The sequence below is a fragment of the Schistocerca piceifrons genome, chromosome 1, assembly GCF_021461385.2.
Source record: "Schistocerca piceifrons isolate TAMUIC-IGC-003096 chromosome 1, iqSchPice1.1, whole genome shotgun sequence".
NCBI classification, from domain to species: domain Eukaryota; kingdom Metazoa; phylum Arthropoda; class Insecta; order Orthoptera; family Acrididae; genus Schistocerca; species Schistocerca piceifrons.
Genome location: NC_060138.1, coordinates 580,808,489 through 580,825,484, shown reverse-complemented (window position 1 = coordinate 580,825,484; position 16,996 = coordinate 580,808,489).

Sequence of the window (16,996 nt, the reverse complement as noted above, 5' to 3'; positions counted from 1 at the left end):
AATAACTTATATCTAAACATGACAAACCCACGAGCAGAAAAAATAGTACAGTAAAGATGGCCATGTCTAACACCTATGTCACATCTCAACACTAGAGTGATGCATCACAAAAATTTACTCTGCAAAAAGTTATCAAATCGTTGACAAAAATTATGTATGCAATTCCTGTGAAGTGGAAATGTCATTTGTGCTCCCTCGTTTTTTTTGGAAGTGGATTGTAAAACTATTATTTACTGGATCTGTAGGCATAAAAAACTATATTAGTACATCTATTAAATTTTATTTTAACCAATGCTGCAGTGCAGCTAGAAACTAGATATTAAACAAAATGAGCAATCTCTCAACTAGAAAGACAATAGATGTAAAATGTTTCTCATCATTTCATTAGGTATTTTAGTAAATATCATAAATTAAGAGCTCCACAGTGTAATCATATGTTTTCAAGTTTGAGCATGTCGCATTTGCGATGCTTTCTACAAAGAAGTGTCAATAGCGACGATAATATGGCCTGTTTTTTTTCACCTAATGGCTTTTTCTCCAGGCGGCTGGAACAGCTGGCCGCTCACAACGCATTACATCAAGGTCACTTGGCTTTCTTACCGAAATATTTACGACAGCAGTTTGCATTACAGCGACAGTCTGATATAAAAAATTTCACAGTTTGAGAATTTACGTTACAAATGTGTAGAAACAAAATCCTATAAATATAACAGTGTCCAAAAATTTTCGTCAGCATTGTAATACATTCACGCATTTACACACATTTCATAACTCTTAAAGTACGATTCCTGGTTTCCAGCACCCTTTTTCACAAACCAGAGTCCCTAACCACTATTCATTATTCCTTACCTTATTACACATGTACATATTCGTCGACACTTCTTCAATATTTCTTCATAATAAATATGTAGCATAATGAAATTCCTCATATAGCATCAGCTTATTGATCATAAACACACCTGAACAGCATAATACACATCGTCATCGTAATAATAACATCATAGCACCTCAGTCAAATCTCAGAATCGTCGTAGCTTCCTCCAATAATTTCAAAGCCTAAAAAAAATTCTCTGCTCATTGCAATAGTGTCATCTACCTCAAATGTACTTTAAAAATCATGAACCCACACCAAATACATCATTCAAAGCTCCCATAGTAGCACAATGGTTCAAAAAAAAATATGAACAGTTCACAAAGTACAGACAAAATACAATTTCATAGGTGTGAAATTATCCAACTGTGTAATTGCGTAAACATGTGTCACTGACATAGTAAAAAAATTTTTGTTTCTTTGTTAAATAATCAGATAGCTGGGTAATTCAGTATTAGAGAAATATGGTACCGATGTGTAAAGTTGTATAAGCAAATACCATTCTAGCTAGGGCTAGGGCTCCTTGTGCTTGCCAAACACATGGTACACAAAGTAAGCGTGTACCCCCTTGAGGATTAATTTAATTATAACCTCAGGTGTTACAGATTACAGCAATGGAATGAAATGTATCACGGAAAACCTTTGTATCATTGTAATTCAAAAATCTTTAAAAAGAAATTTTTTAAGTACAAAATTAATCACTCAAATGCGTATCCTGTAGCGCTAAATGTGGGTCTTGCTGTAAGATAATTCTGTGGAAGTGTCGTAGTTATCGTCCTCTGTAAGCGAAGTTCTGCTGAAGTCAATGTACTCACCTCCTCATACACAAAAGTGAAATGCTTTGCGTATAGATATCTTAGTTATTACACTTATTGCCGTGCTGTAACGTATTGTTGTGCTACGGAAAAGGCTGTCTGATTGTAGCTATATCACAAAAGTTACTACTAAAACATGTTTTACTTTCCAGAAGAATTCAGAAAAACTGTGGAGATATGAAACAGATACAGCGCAAGAGCAATAATATAAATTGTGTCACTCATTAGTAGCGTCGTGATATAATTGTGTGGCTGTCACATAAACTAACCGCTGTGTCATCTGGTATCTCTCAGAAAGTACTTTAAATCCAGAATGTATTTTCAAGTAAACCAAAATGTTGCATTAAAATCTCTTTAGCAGTACCAGTACACGTTCTAAGTATGTGAGCCTTACGGTCGTTACTTAATCTTGCAACTAACAAGCAAGAATGTACACACACAATAACACTGTGTCGTCTGTTCACTATAACAATGCACTCGTAAATACTGTCTAAATACGTTCCCCAGGTTTTAGACTCGATAGTTAACTTCAAAACATTGTTGCATGTTAACAGTTTCTCAGTGTGACAAATTGTACTAGTAGCGTGAAGTGAAAAATTTTATGGTAAAGACTAAGTTAAAAAGCTGATTATCTCTCAATAAACGGTTTTACATGTGAAATGGGGTGCAATCCTTTACTCTTCCTAGTACGCAGAGTTTCAACTTCTATGTAATTATAATGTGGTATACGTCGGATTCTGTAAGGTCCATTGTAAATCAGAAAGAATTTGTGACTCAAGTGTTTCTTCTTATGTGACAATGAATGAGCTTTAATGAGAACTTTCTGACCAGTATATAATTTCTTTGCATTTGGTTTACCGTGAAGTTTTCTCCTTTTGTCTGCTGCAGATTTTATATTTTTAATAGCCAAATCTATTATGTCTTTGTGTCGATGTTTACGTGTATTCGAGAAAGGTACAAGCTCTCTGATTCTGTTCGGTGGTTCTTCATTCTTCAGTGCAAGAGTAGGTGGTAAAGCAGTGGAGTCATGAGGCATTTCATTCAGCACATTTTGAAATAAGTGTAAATATCTGTCCTAATGCTGATGCTTTCTGTGACAATAAAGTCTGCAAAGCTTATTGATTTCTTTCATAATCCGTTCAGACGCGTTACAATGTGGTGAATACAAGGAAAAAAAACAGGTTTTATTTTATGATTCTGAAGCATGTATGACCAAACAGCAGATCTGAATTGCGGTCCGTTATCTGAAATGACTTTAGCAACGTGGCCAACTTCACGTAAGAAATTTTTAACAAAGGCGTTGGATACAGACCATCCAGTGGCTTTACGTAACGGAGTGAAAGAAAGAAATTTTGAAGTAAGTTCAACAGCGACTAGAACGTACGAAAATCCATTCGATGTTCTGACAAGGGGACCCAAGGGATCAACAGCAGCAAATTCTTTTAATTTAGAAGGAATGATAGGAAACAACGGAGCACGATGTGAGATAGTAGATGGTTTCGCCTTTTGACAAAGTTTACAAATAGACAAGACTTCGAATTCTCTTTTCCATATTGTTAAAATAACAAGTCGTTCGAAGAATATGATAACATTTTCATGGACCAAAATGTGCGTAGCTGAAATGAATGTACCAAATGAGCTTATTAACAAAATCGTCTGGAATGCAAAGTACCCATAGCTTGTCATCAACAATGCAGCGTTTGGAGAGTATGTTGTTTCTAACCAGATAATAATGCCGAATCTGAGTGTGTGTCTTTTCATGCCATTTACTTTTGATGTCTTTCCACATCGGATCTTTATCTTATTCATGAGCAATGTCCTTTAAAGATGTGGTGATGAAGTTTTCAAAGGCGACTTTCTGAATGTAAAGAATACTGAAATTTTTCTCGAGGTTGCCTTCTATGTTACTTTTCTCAAGCCCAGCCGGTGCGCGTGACAGTGCGTCCGCAACAATGTTCTCCTTGCCGGGAATGTAGACTATTGTGAAGTGGAATTCTTGCAGAAACAATGCCCAACGTTTTAACCTGTCATCATTTAATTTTTAACACATAAGAAATTGTAATGCACGATGATCACTGTATACTTTTACGTGCTTACCAGAAAGAAAGAAACGGAATTTGTTAAATGCCCAAACGATAGCTAAAGCTTCTAATTCAGTAACGGAATAATTTTTTTCAGCTTTTGTTAGCACTCAGCTAGCAAAAGCAATGGTTTTCTGAACAGTAGTGTCATTTTCTGTGGCTTCTTGAAATAAATGGGCACCAAGACCCACTTTAGAAGAATCCATGCTAAGGCAGAAATCTTGTGAGAGATCTGGATGAGCTAGTATTGGCGCGTTAAGCAGCGATCCTTTCAAAGTATTGAATTCCAACTGTGCTTGTTCGTCCCAGTTCCAAATAGTATTTTTTCTAGTGAGAGAACAAAGTTTTGGTGTAACTAGGATTACATATTCAGAAAACGACGGTAAAAATTTAGGAGATCTAGAAAACTGCGGACTTGTCTTTTTGTGGATGGAACTGGAATGGCTCAGATTGCTTCTAACGTTTCAGGATCCGGCTGAAAGCCTTCAGAAGAAATAATATGTCCCATAAACCTCATCTTTGACCTACCGAATTCAGACTTTTCCAAGTTAACTGTGATTCTAGATTCTTCAAAAATACGTAACAAATTGTTGAGGATGCGATTATGTTGTTCCCATGAGGCTTCTGCTATTAGAGTATCATCCACATATAAGGTGATGTGACGTTTTAAGAAATCAGGTAATATGGAATCTATCCCGCGAATGAATGCTGACGAAGAAATGTTCAAACCAAAAGGAAGTTTCCGAAACTGATAGCAAACGCCGAAACAAAGAAAAGCTGTGTATTTTCTACATTCTGGATGAAGTTCGATCTGATAAAAGCTGGATCTGAGATAAATTAGAAGACAACACTTTTACACCATTAAAATTTTGAAGAAGTTCTTCCAACGTTTGCGGCCTGTCTGTTTCAGGAATGATGATAGTATTGATTTGTCTCGAATCTAAGACAAGCCTGATCGATCCATTTTTCTTCTCAACAACATGTAATGGATTGTTGTATGAACTTACTGCAGGCTCAATAATGCCCTCGTCAAGCATAGATTATATTTCTGTTCTAACACGGTCCCTATAATGTGCCGGAATTACGTATGGTCTAACACAAAATTTAGTATGCTCTCCCACACGAAATTGGTATTGAAATCCCTTGAGTGTTCTTGTTTTTTTAGTAAAAACTGTGGTATGTGCTTGTAAAATCTCAAAAAGGTCTTACTTATCAGTGTCATTACAATTCTCAATTGTTTGCATCTTATTCTGAATTAACTCAATAGTATCAAATGCGCCGTCGATATCATCCCTGTCAGTACTTGCAGAGTAGTTGTTAGTGTCAAGTTCCGTCGAAAATTCCGAACTGTTGTCTAACAGGAGGTAAAGTCGATTAATTTCGTCATGGTTTGAGAGCCAATCTTCAAATTTCAAAGTTACTGACTTACCTTCTTCCTCTAAACTTATTTCAGCATCGTGAAAGTTTAAGATTGCTTTGTATTCATTCAAAAAGTCTACTCCCAATATAATTTCCGTCGACAATAATGGAACAATAAGAAAGTTCATAGAGAAGCTGTGGCTTTGACAAAAGAATTCTAAGCTGGTTTGTTGGCGCACATCTACACTTCTTCCAACGATTGCACCTTGTAATTTAATCTTACGTAACGGGAGTGTGGGGCAATCGTTCGATTTGTTGCATTTGCTAAAGGCTGTTTCAGTAATTACTGAAATGGGACTGACAGAGTCCAGTACCGCCGTAAATTATACGTCATTTACTGTAATGTGAATCACAGGATATGCAATGTTGTTATGTTTTACGTCGTGTCCCTAATGTCTTCCATTTTTACATAATTACTAGCCATGGCAGCTACGTCGTCAGCTTCATAAGTACGTTTTGTGGCTGCCAGCGGTGTGAGTCATTGCCTATTGTCTCTTTGTTGGCACGCGTCATTTTTGGGCTAACTTCTACAAATTCACCTTGTCGAGAGGGCCCTGCCCTGTTTGAATCCCGCCAGTTCTGATGAAATTCAGGTCTGTCGTTTTGTCGGTAGTTTACATAGTTTCTTTTTTGTCGGTCATGTGGTGGAGAATTTCTCTTGGAATCGTAACTGCGCGGTGGACCGTTGCGTCTGACGTTATTTTGTCTCCCTTGACAATAATTATTTTGGTTTCCATATTGTCTGGTTCTTTGATTGTCTCTGTGATAGTCATTACCACGGAGAGGTGATCTTTCCCTGTAATTATTACTACTCTGCCAACGGTTGTCATATGGGTGGTGTCTGTTTCGGTCACGATTTACGTTGTAAGAATAGCCTTGTCGTGTCCAGTTATTATTTCTTTCCTCGCAGAATTGTGACGAATGTGACATGTAATTGTTGTGTTCCTGTTTTCGCGTCCCGCGATTGTCAGTGTCGATTTCCAGTTCTTGTAAGAGTTCCTGAAAGGCTTCAATGTCGTCTTTGCAACATCCTGCCAAAATAATATGTCGTAAATGTTCAAGCAATTTGATTAAGCAAATGCGGATGAGTTCTGAGGGGCTTTATGGGTTTGACAGGTACTGATTCTTGTGCAACATGTCTTCAAAATATTTCACAAGACTGGAAAATTCAGATTGTTCGAAATGTTTCATCATTATGATGCTATGCTTTACTCGGTCTTGTGTAGCTTGAGACCAATATGCTGAGAGGAAGGCATGATAAAATTCTCCTTCACTATGACAATCGTGAATGACTGATCGCATTCTTATAGCTGTTTCATTCTGTAAATAGCCACACATAAATTCTAATCTGTGCTCTAACGACCAATTGGGAGGAAAACAATGAGAGAATTGATGAAGCCACGCTTGTGGATGAATGTCGTTGCCGGAATTCTTAAATGTTTTGAATTTACGTGTAGTAATGAACAGCTTATAGTCAAAATCATAATGTCGGCAAGTCGCATATCGGTCATTGTTACTTCGTTTCGGCGGTTCCATCTCAAAATTCGGTGTACCTTGCCAATTTCTTTCATAATTTCCGAAGTGCCTCGTGTTATTATTTTGTGGCTGTTCCATATTTATTTGTCCCTCTTCCCGTATTGGAGTGCGAGTGTCCTCTGAAATATGTAATTCTTGTATTACATGCGTCAACTGATCTTGTACTTCCCGGATTTCTCTTTTGTACTGTGTATTGATTTGATTTTGATTTTGTTTGACTTTTCTAATCTGTTCATACTCTTCTGTGTCAGTGAAGGCTACGGGTCTTGTGTCATTCAGATCATCATCTACCTTTGTAGATAAGTTCGTGAACTGATCCGAAAGTTCGGTTACTTTGTCCGATAGTGCGTTTTTCTGAACCAAGTTTCAGAGTGTCCATTTGTGTTGAAATTGTATCTACTGTGTCCTTTAAGTTTTCCTGAGTTTTTGCAAGTTGCGTAACCGAATCGGTAGATGCAACTGAGTCAATTTTAGCTTGCAAGGTGTCGTGATTTTCATGAACAATAGTTTGCAGTTATTTTATGGCTGCTTCGTGATTCTGCAATGCATTTTCATGACGTGAAAATGCTCACAAATTTGTGTTTTTACGTCATTACAGACTTTTTGACATTTCGATTCGATTTTAAGTAACTCAGTAGTTAAACCTTCACGTGTTTGTTCAAGCGTTTGTTCCAATGAGTCTAACTTTTGAACCTGTTGCTGTGTTTGTCTCTGATTTTGTTCCATCATGTCTAACTTTTGAAGATTTTGTCCCATTGGTTTCTGATTTGGTTTAAGCGTTGTGTCTCACTTTTGTAGCCTTTGTCCATTTGTTGCATTAACTGTAATAACAATGCACTGGTGTCTGAAACACGTTCCTCAGTGCTATTCGGCAGTGCATTTGAACCGACAATATTCGCATTTTGAGAAGCAGAAAATGTGTCTTGACTTATTTGAGAAAACGGTGAGGACGCAAAACCTGAAGATCGTGTCCTGTCATTTCGGATTCCTGAGGCGAGCTGTTGCCGACCGATCGATCGCTAATGCATCCCTGTTCACAAATTGTTTCACTGTCTACACCATTATTTGCAGCCCGCTCCATTTCCCTATGCACAATTACCAAATTACTACTTTGAACATTAGTTAATTCATTACACAGTGGCGCTAACACACTGCTTTCGTCTTCACTGTCATTTATGAGTTTACTTTGGAGCCTAGTATTACGTTTTCCACGCGCCATTATTGTCACAATGTTTCACACGATAACACAGAAAAGCACAATTTGAAGAGCAAAATAAGAAAAAACCATTAGCATAGCACTGAAAATAATATCTAGTTAATTGTAAGCGCAGCTGCGAAATACTTGGTGCAAATCTGCATGCATGCTACAACTGTTTTACTGTACAACATTGAAAAACTACAACTACAAAGAAGATTCTCTCTACAATTACGCGCTAGCAATAAACAATAGCTACACTAATTACACAAACTACAAGAAAAAATCAGAAGATTCCAGTGAGGTATCCTCGGCTAAGGGTCGACATATGAAACGTCCCCTTAGAAAAATGATTGAATTACTGTGCTGATAAACATCTTATGTTATTTGATTTTCAAACAGCTGAGCAAAACTGAACGTACTCGGACAATACTCTCTTTACTTATTCTGATCAACACTAAACTGACACACAATATTTTTAGCGAAACGCAATCTGACTTCCAAAAATCCCTAAAAAAGAATGGCCCTGACTAACATTAACCTATACGTTTCACAAATCATTTACCTCACAAAAATCTTCGTTACTCGAACTACTGCAATATAGCGAGCGCCACTACTGCCAGCTAAATAAAAGATTAAAACTACTGAAGGCACTAACTACTGATAGGCATAGTTAGATTTTGATAGAGAACAAACAATGTATTTACCTTAATAGTGTTCAAAAGTGATTATATATACATATCAGTCCATGATATCCAATATTACAAATTTACTCTTTCTGATGGACACACGTCCAGATCGTCCGCTCTCAAAATTCCGCCATCTCTGTCCCCACATCCACCACTGCTGGCGGCTCGCCTCCAACTGCGTAACGCTACGCGCTGTTAACAGCCAACTGCCCAACACTACAATGGCGACTATTCCAACAATGCCACCCAGCCACAGACTGCACAAAGCACAGCCTGCGATTTTAATACAAAGCGCTACGTGGCATCACCAATATAAAAATCTAAACATCCTCTTTACACTTAATGGGAAGCCAAATTTTATTTCTGAGGTCCAATCGGCTAGCGTGGAAGAGATTATCTTCACACCAAGCCAGTGGTTTACACCGTGCTTCATGGCAGAGGGGAAAGAGTTTCTCCCTCCACCTGCTGCACTGTATCGAAGAATTCATTGGCCACCGCGCTGCCGTTCAGATCATCACAGTAACCCTGGGAAATTGCAATCTATCTATAAGGGGGACTTGCTAGAAAACACTAGTGAGTTCCATCTAATTAGAGATAAAGTTAGTGAACTGCTTATAGATGTTGACTCTGAAATTATTGGTGTGTCTGAACACTTCTTAAACAAGGAGATAATTCAGAGGCTTCCTTTACCAGGATACAGGTTGGCTGGCAGCTTTTCTAGGAGCTCTTTGCGGTTTGGGGGAGTAGCCATGTATGTGAAAAACGGTATCCCATTTGAGTCAGTTGATGTTTCAAAGTACTGCACTGAAAAGGTGTTTGAATGTTGTGCAGGTGTGGTTAAATTTAGTGGAGCTAAACTTCTTACTGTTGTTATTTATAGATCCCCAGACTCCGATTTCACAACATTTTTGCTAAAGCTAGAGGAGGTTCTTGGTTCACTTTATAGGAAATACAAAAAGTTAGTTATATATGGTGACTTCAATATTAATTGTATAAGTGATTGTGCAAGGAAAAGGATGCTGGTAGACCTCCTTAATTCATATAATCTTATGCAAACCGTATTCTTTCCAACGAGAGTGCAAGGGAACAGTAGAACAACCATAGACAATATTTTTGTTCACTCGTCATTATTAGAAGGGCATTCTGTTAGCAAAAAGGTGAATGGCCTTTCAGATCATGATGCACAAATTTTAAATCTAAAAGATTTTTGTGCTGCAACACATGTTAAATATAGTTACCAACTTTTTAGGAAAGCTGATCCAGTTGCTGTGCAGACTTTTGTAAACCTTATCAAGGAACAAGAGTGGCAAGATGTTTATAGTGCTGATACAGTAGATGATAAATATAATGCTTTCCTCAAGACTTTTCTCGTGCTCTTTGAAAGTTGCTTTCCGTTAGGACGTTCAAAACAGGGTACTAGCACAAACAGGCAACCTGGGTGGCTGACTAAAGGGATAAGAATATCTTGTAGAACAAAGTGGCAATTATATCAAAACGTTAGAAACAGTCAAAATCTAAATGCAGCAGCCCATTACAAACAGTATTGTAAGGTGCTTAAAAAAGTTATAAGAAGGCAAAAAGTATGTGGTATGCAGATAGAATAGCTAAGTCTCAGGATAAAATTAAAACCATATGGTCAGTCGTAAAGGAGGTGGCTGGTCTGCAGAGACAGGTCGAGAATATAGAATCATTGCGTAGTGGGGATGTCTGTGTTACTGATAAGTCGCATATATGTACAGTACTTAACAATCACTTTCTGAATATAGCAGGTGAACTAAATAGAAACCTAGTCCCAACAGGGAATCATATAGCGCTCTTAGAAAAAAGTGTTCTGAGACTGTTACCTGAAATGCTCCTCCATGATACTGACAAGAGGGAGATTGAGTTAATAATTAAATCTCTAAAGACCAAGAACTCTCATGGATATGACGGGGTATCTAGCAGAATACTGAAGTATTGTTCCACGTATGTTAGCTCAGTACTTAGCCATATCTGTAACTTTTCCTTTAGGAGTGGTCGGTTTCCTGACCGATTAAAGTACTCAGTAGTGAAGCCACTTTATAAAAAGGGAGACAGGGATAATGTTGACAATTATAGACCTATTTCTATGCCATCGGTGTTTGCTAAAGTTATCGAGAGGGTTGTATATACAAGGTTACTGCAGCATTTAAATTCACATAATTTGCTGTCAAATGTACAGTTTGGTTTTAGAAATGGCTTAACAACTGAAAATGCTATAATCTCTTTTCTCTGTGAGGTTTTGGATGGATTAAATAAAAGGTTGCGAACGTTAGGTGTTTTCTTTGACTTAACGAAGGCTTTTGACTGTGTTGACCACAAAATATTACTGCAGGAGTTGGAACATTATGGAGTAAGGGGAGTAGCTTACAATTGGTTCGCCTCCTACTTTAAGAACAGAAAGCAGAAGGTAATCCTCCGCAATATTGAGAGTGGTAATGATGTTCAGTCCCAGTGGGGCACTGTTAAATGGGGCGTTCCCCAAGGGTCGGTGCTGGGGCCACTACTGTTTCTTATTTATGTAAATGATATGCCTTCTAGTATTACAGGTGATTCAAAAATATTTCTGTTTGCTGATGACACCACCTTGGTAGTGAAGGATCTTGTGTGTAATATTGAAACATTATCAAATAATGTAGTTCATGATATAGGTTCGTGGTTTGTGGAAAATAATTTGATACTAAATCACAGTAAGACTCAGTTTTTACAGTTTCTAACCCACAATTCAACAAGAACTGACATTTTAATCAGACAGAATGGGCATGTTATAAGCGAGACGGAACAGTTCAAGTTCCTAGGCGTACGGATAGATAGTAAGCTGTTGTGGAAAGCCCATGTTCAGGATCTTGTTCAGAAACTAAATGCCGCTTTATTTACCATTAGAACAGTATCTGAAATAAGTGACATTTCAACACGAAAAGTAGTATACTTCGCATATTTTCATACGCTTATGTCATATGGTATTATTTTTTGGGGTAATTCTTCTGATTCAAAAAGGGTATTTTTGGCTCAAAAACGGGCTGTTCGAGCTATGTATGGTGTAAGTTCGAAAACCTCTTGTCGACCCCTATTCAATAGTCTGGGAATTTTGACATTGCCCTCACAGTATGTATTTTCTTTAATGTCGTTTGTTGTTAGCAATATTAGCTTATTCCCAAGAGTTAGCAGCTTTCACTCAGTTAATACTAGGCAGAAATCAAATCTGCATGTGGAATGCACTTCCTTGACTCTTGTGCAGAAAGGAGTGCAGTATTCTGCTGCATCCATTTTCAATAAGCTACCACAAGAACTCAAAAATCTTAGCAGTAGCCCAAACACTTTTAAGTCTAAACTGAAGAGTTTCCTCATGGCTCACTCCTTCTATTCTGTCGAGGAGCTCCTGGAAGAGCTAAAAAATTAAGCAAATTCCTGTGTTACATTCTTGATTTTCTTTATTTAAACTAACGACTTGTCGCCTGAATATGTTTCTTATATTTCATTTTATCTGTTTCTACAATCGTGTTATAATTTCATGTATTGACTCGTTCCATGACCATGGAGACTTTTCCTAAATGTGGTCCCACGGAACAATAAATAAATAAATAAATAAACAATTTGTCAGTTTTATGGAACTTGTATCTGGACATATACGAGGAAGAGCAGACCTAATGGTTTATGCATGTCTGACTCACGTGAAAGCGTCACTCGCATGTTGAAAAGACGGAAATGGCAGACTGTTGGAGATAGGCGGCAGTTTTCCCACGAAGGCCGACCTACAAAATGCTAGTGATCTCTGGCGATGGTGGTTTATGGATTTTCAGCATTCCAGAAATGACTATTTTAGCAGTTTTAACTCTCTCTTTTTGCAGCAGGTTAGAATTTGATGAAGAGTCTACAGATTAAAGTTTTACGAGATGCAAAATATTTCTCCCTCGGAATAATTGGCTTGACTTCGTATTTTCCCGACTTTGAATGTTTGGAATATCTCATGTGCACCAATGTTATTCGCAACTGGCAGCCAGACTTCGTTAATTAAATGATATGCAACTTCTGACCAGTTACTACAACTCGTAGTTATTCCTTGAGAGGACCGCAATGACAGCTAAACAGATATCACCCAAACCAGTATTTCCGTTCACATTTCCGCTTGGAAACCTGTCAGTAAAATGTTAATGAGATTAGTGGTATCAAATAAGAGAACACGAGACAGTGCTTGAACGAAAATGAGTAATTATTCTCAGTTGCGTCCGCGGCTCGTGGTCTTGCGGTAGCGTTCTCGCTTCCCGCGCACAGGGTCCCGGGTTCGATTCCTAGTGGGGTCAGGGGTTTTCTCTGCCTCGAGATGACTGGGTGTTGTGTGTCTTTCATCATCATTTCATCCTCCTACACTCGCAAGTCGCCGTTGAAAGGTCTCTGTTGGATTCCTTTCATGTTAATTTCTTTAATCTGTTGTCATTTACGGCATAAGCTCCTCTTCTAAATTTACTGTGGTGTTTCTGACTATCTGGGAGGAGACTGAGCAGTGAAACGTGTTACTTTTACACATAAACAAGAACGATCTGTAACACTACTACACTTTAAAACACAGCTTATATGTAATTCATGTCAAACAGTCTCATACGGAACCTACATCCGCTTTCTTTTATATACTGTATATGATAAGATACTGTCATCCCCCTTCCCTTCTGTGTGAGAGGATGAATGAGCAAATGTATTTCTAGTTGCATGCTTGATGGTAGCAGACAAGCCTGTCTGCTAGAGAACAGTAGGACCAACGTCAGTACAGGTAGCTACGCTTTCTAGAAGCAAAGAGGTTTCTATTCTTAGTATGGTCCTGTCCGTCCCTTGTCATGTTGGTACAGGGAGCTGCCTCTCTGGTCACTTCCGTTTGTATTTGTGAAGCACGCTCGGTAGGAGCCCAGGTCAGTCTGTCCGCGGCGAGCGTCTGAAGTGGTAAGATCTCCAGCTAAGCGCGTGTCTGCTAAGTCCGTAGGACAATGGATTTCTTAAGTTCAGCCTAACTGAAAATTTAATCACCTTTTTCAGGTTTAGCTCTAAAATATCTAATGTTATCTTAAATTGCAACGCAGTGTATTTCGAGTGTGAAGTTCAGAATATCTTCCAGTAGTTGCTTTGTCACTACTTTGTGAGTACAGTGGAACCACGTGTTGATCAGTAACTCTAACTAAGATCATCAATCTTAAATGCGAATGTGCATGAGATTATAACGTCTCGTCTTGACAATATTTTTCAATATAGCAACTTTTCTTTATGTTCAATCCACGTGGGGTGTACTTTGTGAGACCAGTACCATGTGCTTATACAATTGTTTGACCCATCAGGTTAATAGTAAGACGATAGTAACCAGTTCGAGAATTTTCTTTTGTAAATTGCTTTTCGATCTAATTTATTTTAATTATCAAAATTATTGTGGAGTTACACTCTTCGTGTAAACCAAGTTGACCACGTGAAGCATGTTGTGTAATCATCAAAGTAGCCCTCAGCTATTCTTTTCGGGAAGATTTCACAGAGAGTTAGTATGAATTTAGTATACCAGTGTGTGGTAATTACATGACGGACAGGATTGCGCTACGAACGTAACTTCTTTGGGTGAAAATTGAATCGGTTGGTTGTGGTTAATTTCCTCTTGCACATGTTTCAACGTTCTTCGTGTGTTATTTTATGAATGGAGTGTTGTATGCAGTCGCCCAATCTTGGCTCCATATTTGATGTGTTCCGTAAGAATACAAACTCACATTTTCACAATCCTAAATCAGGCACCAGTTTAGTTATGAATCAAGTTTAATATGCTGAAATTTCAATGATAGATGTTAAAATAAATTTTCAAATATAAACTGATTTATTTCTTTTTATTTAAATTCTCTTTATATATTGTAACCTCCCCACAAAATAATAATAAGAATTAAACGAATTTTAAATATTGTAACCTCTGAACAAAATTAGTTCCCATTCATAATCTCTGTGCAGGAATGCATTCACATTTAATGTACCCACAAAATTCTTTTCTCATGTAATGTTAAGTTCGAAACAAAAATTCCTAAACCCAAAAATAATAAAAAAAATTCAGTAACCTGGTAAATTTTATGACGACAGCAGCGCTGCGCCTCGGCCCTGTATTCTGAATAAAAAAAGCAAAAATTCTTACCTCAATAAAAACTGCGAATATATCTGCTCTTACATAAAAAATTTTCGGCACAGCTTCGTGCAATGCTGGCCTATGCTTTGTGATTTGTGAAAGGAATTAATTATTCATTGGATAAAATCTTTAAATTGAAATGAATGCTTTTTTTAAATTACTTTATATTATAAAAATTATTTCTGGGGCATTTTTTTAAAGAAATTAGATGACAGTTCACATACATTACTAGATATGCGCAAGGCTGCTTCTTTACTTTCTACAATAATACTCATCCTCCAGAGTCCCGACCAGAGCAGACTGCACACAAGCGCAGACACGCGCAGACTACCGCCGACTACTGCCGACTCACGCAGACTACAGCGGACTACTACAGAGTACTCAAGACTAATGCCGACTAGCGACAAGTAACAACTAACTACATACTGCTATCTGGTCAGAGACTCTCCTAAGTCTTGCCTGTTGCAAGCAGCGCATATAGCGCATACCTCTTACATAACGCTCCACTGGGGGGGGGGGGGGGGGCAAAAATTTGGCAGCGATGGTGAGTCAATGGGACTTGCCATGAGCAACAAATTTTTCTTAATTACCTAAGTTTACAATCACAGAAGATATACATATATATAAGTGCAGAACATGAAATAAAATATAGTGCACATGCACTGAGTACAGAACATATCAGGCAATGACAAAATGTACACGCAATGAGTACAAAAGATATTAACAAATGATAAAAGTGCACACGCACTGTAGTACAGAACATATCAGGAAATCACAAAATGTATACGCAATGAGTACAAGTCATATTAACAAATGACAAAAGTGCACACGCACTATAGTACAGAACATATCAGGAAATCACAAAATGTATACGCAATGAGTACGAATCATATTAACAAATGACAAAAGTGCACACGCACTGTAGTACAGAACATATCAGGAAATCACAAAATGTATAGGCAAAGAGTACAAATCATATTAAAAATTACATAAAGTGCACACGCACTGTAGTTTCTTTTTACTATTTTACAAGAACTAGGATAGGAAAGGGAAGGATTCCATCATGGTTGTAGCACATTAGGTTGCATGCAGCTGCGCTGAAAGTCCATATCTTTCTACAGAAGCACAACACCAAGTGAGACAATCTGAAGTTCTTTTCCCTGAAGTATTAATCCGTGTAGCCAAGACACTGAAATGTCATAGTAATATTCCATGTTATCATTTTGGTAGTACATTAGGTACACCAAACAGTGGGACCATAATAACATCTCCATCGCTCAAGGTGGTGGACAGCATGTCGTGTCAACACCACGTTCTTGTAAGGTACACCAACGTAGAATTAGTGCAAAAACCAAATATAGTACTCCATGAGCATGAGGATAGACAGGACAAACGGATATTGCAGTAATTTCTGGTAATTCGGTCAGAAGGTGAAGGACAGTAAGTCTTATGTCAGTCTTCATTGATAATTACACTAGTCTAACAACTAATTGGAGTAATTTGTGGCACTCATCGCCCATTTATTGAATATTTCTGTACCATGTATGAAGTATTACAGAATAATGTTCATAAGTTAACTATTTACAGAGAACACTGGCAGTCATTGACCAGTTACAAATCATCAGAAGTCATCATTCAAAACAGCAGTTAATGAGTGTAGCATCAAGCTACTGGTATTCATATATATAGCATGAAAGTGACATAATATAAATTTAAAATATAAGAAACAGTGGCATTCATTGGCTAGCAAGTATTGAATATTACAAAACATTTTTCATCTTTCAAGTGACATATAACATATTTAAAAATAATTATTGGCACTCATTGGCCAGTTACAAATCATCAGAAGTCATCAGTCAAAACAGGAGCTAATGAGTGTAGCATCAAGCTACTGGTATTCATATATATAGCGTAAAAGTGACATAATACAAACAGTGGCATTCATTGGTCAGCAAGTATTGAATATTACAAAACATTTTTCATCATTCAAGTAACATATGAAATATTTAAAAATGTAACATACTGTAGCTATTACTCAAGTCTGTGATTAGAAAACATAATTCAGTATTACTCATAACTCTTTTAAATTGTTAGCATTATTTGGGACTGGTAATACACTTTTTCTTATGCTAGCAATGCATTGCGTTGGGATCGATAATTAATTGCTGGGGCATAACAATATTTGCTTTTGACTTATTGCTGCGAATGAAGATGGGTAACGTCATTTGTCATAAGT